General features: G+C 30.6%; 1 pseudogene; it reads left to right on the top strand.

The window, feature by feature from the left end:
* Positions 1 to 348: 348 nt before the first annotated feature.
* On the top strand, positions 349 to 2,242 carry LOC131646512 (uncharacterized; annotated as a pseudogene).
* Positions 2,243 to 8,618: the final 6,376 nt, after the last annotated feature.

Raw genomic sequence — 8,618 nt, forward strand, 5'->3', positions numbered from 1 at the left:
GATTCTATTCAGTTAGCAATTTTATATTGAGTCGGATCGATTTTGAACACCCCTTATTTATCATCAATCTTATACCTCTAGAACCACTTATATTAAATTGTATTAAAATTAAGTTAATTTATAAATTAGAAAAATACCACCAGCTCACTTTTCTCTCTCTCTCTTTTAATATCTCTTCTCATTTTTTTCTCTCTCACACACACACAAACACACACAATAACTTCTTTTTCTGTTCTTCTCAAACCCCGTCATCTCTCATATTTGTCTCTTGTTCTCATATTTCCTAATCCAAAAAACCCTTATTTTTTCTCCAATTTGTTCACTTGACTTTGTTGCATGTATTTGTGAATGATTGAAAATCAAAGGTAAAGTGGGTATTTCAATTTCTCCCATTCTTTTCTCCTTTTTGAGTTGAACCCTAAACTAAAGTATTAAGGTCTCGTTTGTTAATCAAACTAAGCAAATGAATTCCGAATATCGTGTTCGTGTAAACACATCCCTTGTAGCTACTAAGTTTTTTTTGAGGTGTGGCATGTCATTTAGAGGAAGTGACGAGTCTCTTAAATCTTTATTTAAGGGGTCATTTCTTGAGTTGGTGGACACTTCAAAGGAAATCAACCCGGAGATAGCTAGTGTAATAAATTGTGCTCCGAGAAATAACCTTATGACTGCCCCTAAGATTCAAATGGATCTTTCTGCTGCTTGTGCATTTGAAATAACTCAACAAATTATATGTGATAATGCGGATGATGTTGTTGGTAAAGAACAAATGGATGTTGTTATTCTCTATGTTAATAATGAAGGTTTGGTAAAAGAAAGGTTTCTTGGCATTATGAGTGTTAAAGAAACAATTGCTAAGTTAAGGAGGCACTTGAGAAGTTGTTGTCTATTAATGGCTTGAGTATACATAGCATTAGGGGGCAATGGTATGACGGAGCTAGAAATATAAGAGGTAAGTTTGGTGGTTTGAGAACTTTAATCAAAAATGAGAATCCATATGCTTATTATGTGCATTGTTTTGCCCATCAACTTCAATTGACACTTGTTGCATGTGCTAGGATTCACAAAGATGTTAGTGGTTTTTTTGGTAAGGTCAATATGCTTGTTAATTTCATTCGATATTCTAACAAGAGACAAGAATTACTTCGGAACAAACAAATAATTCAGTTTGCTAAATTGATTAAAGAGGGCCAAATAGAAACTGGTAGTGTGTTAAACTAAGAATCATTTATTTCTAGAGCGGGTGACACTTGTTGGGGTTCCCACTTTAGGACTCTCACTAATTTGATAACTTTTTATGGTGCCATCATTGGAGTACTTGAAGAAGTTAAAAATGATACTTTATTTGAAAAATATAGTGAAACAATGCTTTTGTTAGATGTGCTTCAATCATTTGATTTTATCTTCATGTTATATATGATGGTTGAGATTTTAGGATTTACAAATGATTTGAGTGTAGCGTCACAAAAGCGTGATCAATATCTTTTGAATGTTTTGTCACTTGTCAATGCTACCAAACAAGAATTACAAGAAATGAGGAATGATGAATGGGAAGAGCTTATATCTAAGGTTATGGAAATTTGCAATAAGCTTGACATTAATGTGTCTGACATAGATGCATCATATGTGCAAGGGAAGAAACCTAAGCGACATGCTGCACTTCTGGTGTTTCTAATTTGCATCACTATAAGCACGATTGCTTGTTTAATGTTTTAGATTTGCAGTTGCACGAGCTCAATGCTAGGTTTGATGAAGAGAATACTGAACTTTTAGAATGTGTTTCAGGTTTGAGTCCTTCATCGTCATTTGCAGCTTTTGATGTGAAAAAGTTATTAAGAATTGTTGAACTTTATCCAAACGATTTTGCAGATGTGCCGGAAGTGGTAATGCGACATCAACTTCAAAATCATGTCAGAAATGTTCGATGTGACCCAAAATTTGCAAAGTTAAAAGGACTTCCAGATCTTTGTGCAAAACTTGTGGAAACAAATAAGTGCAACACATTTGATATGATTTATAAGCTTCTGAAATTGGCTTTAGTCTTGCCGATAGCAACTGCAAGTGTGGAACATTTTTTTTAGCTATGAAGTTTGTGAAGAGTTAGTTATGTAACAAAATGAGTGACCAGTGGTTAAATGACCGTCTTGTATCTTTTATAGAAAGAGATTTTCTTGGAACAATTAACAATGATGTTATTTTAGCTCATTTTCAAGAAATGAACGATAGAAGATTTTTATGGTAATGTATTGCATTAAACAATATTATTATTCATTTTTAATATGATTTAGTTCGTACTTTCTATTATGTTTAGCCACACCAATATATATTGTCTGGATCCGCCCCTGTTTATGTGACGTATTTTTCTGTAAAATAATATTATCTAACAAATTATTACAATTTTGAAGTAAGTCATCCTCCCAAGTAAACTGACAACCTCTCCGCCTCCAACACCCACCATTCACCTCTCACCCATCTACACATATCACGTATCAACATTTCTTTAAATATGACTAAAAAATATTTCAATCAAGATTTGAACTCAAATAATCCAAATAGCTTGTTAGTTATTTGAGACAACAATTTCTTGAGAATTTAACATGCCACTCCTCCAGTTATACCTGACATTCTTATGTATTTTCATAATTTTCAAACTGTTCATGGATAAATTTAAGTTAAATAGTGCGAACGAAATTTACGGTAGTTCATTCAAAATTTCATATAACAGACCAAAATTCCAGTAGTTCATTTTTTAATTTTCGGTATGAATTTTACCAGAATTTACGAAATTTCTAGTAAAACTCATACATTTTAAAAATTTTGATAAAAAATACAAGAGTTTTTACCTAAAATTTTGAAACTTTTTGATAAAAAAACTCATACATTTCGAAATTTTTGGTTAAAAATACAAGATTTTTACCAAAAATTTTGAAATTTTCAATAAAAACTCATGAAAGTTATGATTTTTTAGCGGAAATTAAAAAAATTTCAGTTTATTTTCAAAATTTTCGGTATTTACCCATACCTTATGAAACCGATAACTTTAAACAAGGATATAACGGTAAAAGCACACACATGTGAGAACGTCATATATAATTGAGGGGTGGTAGGTTAAATCCTCAATTTTCTTCTTTTACACATAGTTTAAGATATAGTCGATGTAATGTCTTACATAGAATAGAAAACATAATAGTCTCCTTTCCTAAAAAATAGTCTAGTATCTTCTTCATCGGCATTTTATTAAATGTGAGTGATTTAAATTCATTTTGACCAGGGCCGGTCCTGACTTTTTAGAGGCCCGGGGCTAGTAATAAAAATAGGCCCTTGATAAAAAATTAAAAATAAATCCTGAATTTTGATCATATAATAAGTTTTTAAATGTTTAATTATGAAAACAAAAAATAGACCTCTAATAAAAAATTAAACAATTAATCTTGGATTTTGGTCATATAATAAATTTTTAAATGTTCAATTATGAAAACAAAAATTATTTAAATTTTACTCTTATACAGTTTAAAAGCTCGGTTCTAATTTTAAAAATTAATCTCTAAAAAATAGGGTGCAAAGAATTTAAAAAAAGATATTTCATTTAGTATGTAAATAATATTAAAAATTAGGCTTAATTGCAACTTTGGTCCCCCTATTTTGTCTTTTTCTCGATTTTAGTCCCCCCATTTTTAAAACCACGATTTTGGTCCCCTTTTTGAGTTTTCTAATGAAAAAGAGACAGGAATAGGGACTAATTTTGCAGAAAAAAACAAAATAGAGGGACGAAAATTGCACAGAAAACTTAAAAAAGGGACTAAAATAGTGATTTTTAAAATAGAGGGATCAAAATCAAGAAAAAGACTAAATAGGAGGATTAAAGTTGCAATTAAGCCTAAAAATTATATTAAAAATGATTTTTTATTTATAAATTTTTATGATAGAATTGGTGTTAAAAAGTGAATTTAAAAGAATGGTGTTAGTGGATAGTTACACCATTAATTATTTTGCACTTGGAATTGTATTGTAGTAACATTAATATATAAGTTTAATTAAAATCAGTGGCCCACTCGTTGGCTCATTTTGTTAATTAGCTTTTGTAATAAAAATTAAAAACAATACTTGCATTAGACAAGTATCGATCATGTATTCTGCAAATTGGATAGCTACACTGTTTCCGCTGGGACAATACGCAACATTTTACTAACCGCGAACAAACAATATATAGATAATCAAATTACCAAAGCCCACAATCTAAATTTTGGAGGCCCCATGTTTTTTTAGGCCCTGGGCTGTGGGCCTGGTTGCCCTGGCCCAGGGCCGGCCCTGATTTTGACAAAGAATCACTCAGTTTGATCTTGATTGTATTTCTTATTTAAATAAGTAATTTTTACATATATTTAGCCTTTTTCGTTTGTGTTTTTATGTGATTTCATTTTTTTGTTCTCGTCTGTATGTGAACTTGTTTTTCCTCTAGTTAAAGTATCCATTTAGTTGAGACTAACTTGATCATATTTGATTTAGATCTAGTAGATATTTAATCAATGATTTTGACATTATTAATATTGCAGTTCAAGAGGCATAAATTTTAAACACTTCAATTTTGTTATATTTATATACAATGTCATATATGTATATAGTTTATCATAGTCGACATGATATCAAATTGCAGAAATGTAGGTTCAAATCTGTGAGATCCCATTTATTCATCTTTAAATAGGAAAATTCAAATCACTAGGCTATTTGACCCAAAAAAAACTCGTCTGGTGTGAGTTTGTTCACATTTTTTATTATTTTTATTTTTAGCGGAATTTATATTGATATAATATCAATTTGAATGTTGTGTTATATTTTTAATAAAATTATATCGTTAACCATTATACACAAATAAAAAAATATAATTAATTTTGTATGAGAAATAAAAATTATGTAAAATTAAAAGAAAAAATAATAAATAAGTCAAAGATATTATAAAAAATTAAACATTGACATAAAATAAATTCTTATTTAAGACATATATAAGAATTTTTTAAATGTTTGATTTATAAATATCTATGTTATAAGAAAATACAAAGAAATGTTTAAGTCAATGATTGAACCCTGGACAAACAAATGACACTCATGTATCTCTCCTTCTTTCTATGGTTTTTTCTCTTCGACAAACTTTTTCATTCGTTTCGTGTATAAAGCATGTATATTTATTTTTTGAATGACACTTGTTAATTAGTTAATGTTAAGAGTGCTCTCAATGGAGTGAATTCTAACTGTGTCTTCTTAGATTTAACTTGTGACTTCCTCCATTGAAAACAGTAGTCTTTACCTTTCAAGTACTTGGGTCTACCCGTGGAGGCCAACCCTTATTTGTCTTTTATTTGAAAACCTCTAGTTAAGCTCATCACTAGACGACTCTTTTTTTGGAAACATAGGTATATGTCCCTGAGAAGGAGAGTAATCCTTCTTAATTCTACTCTTAATGACATTCATATCTTCTTTTTTCTTTTTTAAGGATGTTTGATAAGACCTGGAAGAAGATTGTGAAAATTCAAAGGAGACTTTTTTTGTGGAAGAGTTAAAGGGGATTTCAAAGATTACCTGGGTTAAGTGGTTTGAAGTGTGCAAGCCTAAAAAGTACGAAGGTATCAGTTATGTGATCTTCATGTGGTTAACTTGGCCCTTTTGGATAAATGGAGGTGGAGGTTGATTTCGTGTGCTTCCACCGTCTGGCGTGATATTCTATCTGTCGGATATGGAGTTACCCTGATTTCTTCGGTCTTCGGTGGTAAAGCTGGTTATCTTAGACATGTATCTCCTTGGTGGAGAGTGATGTCTCCCCTGGATGAAAAAGTTGAGGGTTCTTCATATTGGTTTCGGAATAGCCTATTTAATAAAATTGGATCTGGTCTTCACATTTCTTTGTGGAGAGATTGTTGGGTTAGGAATACCCCTTTTATACTTAAGTTTCTTAAGTTTTTTTCTATTTATGACCTTATTTGTGGGGGAGGTTGAAAGGTGGAAGGGTCAGAATTGAATTTGGGATCTAAAGTGGAGAAGAACCCTCCTCTTTGATCATGAGCAGGTTTCACTACAACGATAACCCCTTTTACTTCGGTTAGCAAAGAGATTTTACTCCAATTTCAAAGTCAAGATAACGAAAGGCGTCATAAAAATTTTTCATGTTTCCCCTCTGTTTTGGAAGAAACGAGGGGAAAGTTTATTGGCCATTAGTTTGAACCCCAATAACAACAATTTAGTATTTTATAGAAAAACATGCAACTTTACCTCCTTGTGATAAAACTAACTGAGGTGGAATGTACATGTGTGTGTGTGTGTGAGTGTGAGTGTGTGTGCGTGTGTGTGTGTGTGTGTGTGTGTGTGTGTCACAACGGTTGTAGGAATAAAATTCACAAAGTATGGCTACATACACAAGTAGGAATCATGGTGTTTGTAGGAATAAAATTCACAAAGTATGGTTGTGGTTCACATGATGATTTGTGGTTCACGTAGTATGAGAAAAAATACGAGGATGAAGCTATTCATCCTTCCTTGTATTTTTTTTCATAGTAACACAAGTAGATCAACTTCAACTTCATTATGAGACAATTATTTTTTCAATTAAAGGTATGTATGTTGTTGGTAAATGTTACTTTTGTTCTTGTTGTTGTTTTGTATTTTTTGTTAATAAATGGTTTTTCATGTGTAGCTAACAAGTGGTCATGGTTCTTTACTTACCACTTAAAGCTTCTAGAAATAGTTAATTATTAAGTTCTCTCAATCTATGTTAATTAATTGATGTTTTAGTTGATAAATGTTGTTAGTGAGTTTGTTATATCATATTGATGGTTTGCTTCACTAACCCTTCATTGAACTTGCATTCATTTAAATAAATTTTTGTGATAATAATTTAAAAAATTAATAAATCCACAAGTTAGCTTAGACGATTCAATATTTTTTAGGATTGCATGCATCTTATAATTCACAATTTCCCTTTTAGGGTATATAATTTCATTCAATGCCACAAATTCTTCAAAACAATATTAATAAATGGATATCAGTCTGCGTCTTTCACACAAATTTTGATATTTGAAACATAAACTAGAAAAGAAGAGGAAATCAAATTTTGTGTGAAGACTCATACTGATACCCATTCATCAATATTACTTTGAAGAATTTGGGATTGAATCAAATCCTATAGGCTAAAGAGAAAATCATGATTTACAAGAAGCATGCAATTCGAAAAATATTAGATCGTTTAATTTGTTTTTCAAGAATAATTTAATTTTTCTGATTATTATCTCAAAAATCTATTTGAATGGTTGTATATGGTTAATGAGGGGCATGGAAAAACAAGCCAGTCCAAATTTTATGATAAACTTTTACATATACCACAACAATTGGAACTTATAATTGTGGTGAAATATTATTTTTATGTGCTTTAATTTTGTTTGTAGTTGGATATCGAACCTATGATATTATATTTATGACAACGGTTATTTACGTCAACCGTTGTGATAGATAGTGTGTTACATAGTTTATCACAACGGTCGTGTGCTCGTGGTTGAAATAGAAAACTTACAACCACACGCTACTTCATAACGGTATGTCACGCGTGATGGTATTCGTTTTTAAACTGTTGCGAAAGAGGTTTTCTGTAGTAGTGTTGTAATATGTTCTCAATTGCTTCCCATTCATTTTTCTGGCATAAAATTAACTAAGGTTAGATTAGAAAAATAATTTATCATGTATAAAGACAAGAGATTATGTGAAGAACACAAACCTTCAACCAATATTATTTTCTGCTCTAACAATCCATCACAAAGATTGTTTTCACTTCCCTTTAAGTTTCACTTTTTTTAATCCTAATGTTTTCATTATCAATGTTCATGATTCAAATATATAGTGTGACGTTAGCTTTCTGAATGGGGTCGTGACGGCTTCACGTGGATCACTAATGTTGAATTAATGTGTCTTGAGCGTTGAAACTCTATAAATGAAAGGTAAAGATTTGTTTATGAACGGAAAAGAAACTCAATAAATTGGCTTACTTTTTCCTTCGGTTGAGAAAAAAAAAGGTAAAGGTTTTTTCTTTTTTAAATAAAAATTAAAAAAATAGAGACTTTTCTCCTCGGTTTCTAAATCCACCAAGGTAATAGAATAATTCTATTTAAAAAATGGTGAATGAAAAAGAAATTAAAGTAACATGTGTTGTTTTTTTCCCAACTTTTTTGCCATTTATCAAATTCTTTGTGTGTTGCAATAATCAAACAAAGGACTATATTCAAAACAAAATTTTCAAGTCTTGTTTCGTGAAACAACAACATTGTAGTTTGATTAGGAATAAATTTCTCAATTTTATCAACCAAAGAAAGCAATATATTATAGAATGTTTTCTTTGAATGATAACATTGGGAAGTTATTCCAAAATATAACAATGTTTTCTTTTATCATTAGCAATAGGTGAAAACAACAATAACAACAACAACAACAAAAACAACACCATCTTGTGATATAGATTGCCAGAAAAGAAAAATCATTTGTTAAAGGTTGGTGTTAGAAAAACAACAACATAAACCAAAGAATTTTTTGTGTCTTACAATTCATCCCAAAGAATGATGTTTACGAGTATGGAATGGATGTAT

The sequence above is a fragment of the Vicia villosa genome, linkage group LG1 (assembly GCF_029867415.1).
Source record: "Vicia villosa cultivar HV-30 ecotype Madison, WI linkage group LG1, Vvil1.0, whole genome shotgun sequence".
Classification (NCBI taxonomy): domain Eukaryota; kingdom Viridiplantae; phylum Streptophyta; class Magnoliopsida; order Fabales; family Fabaceae; genus Vicia; species Vicia villosa.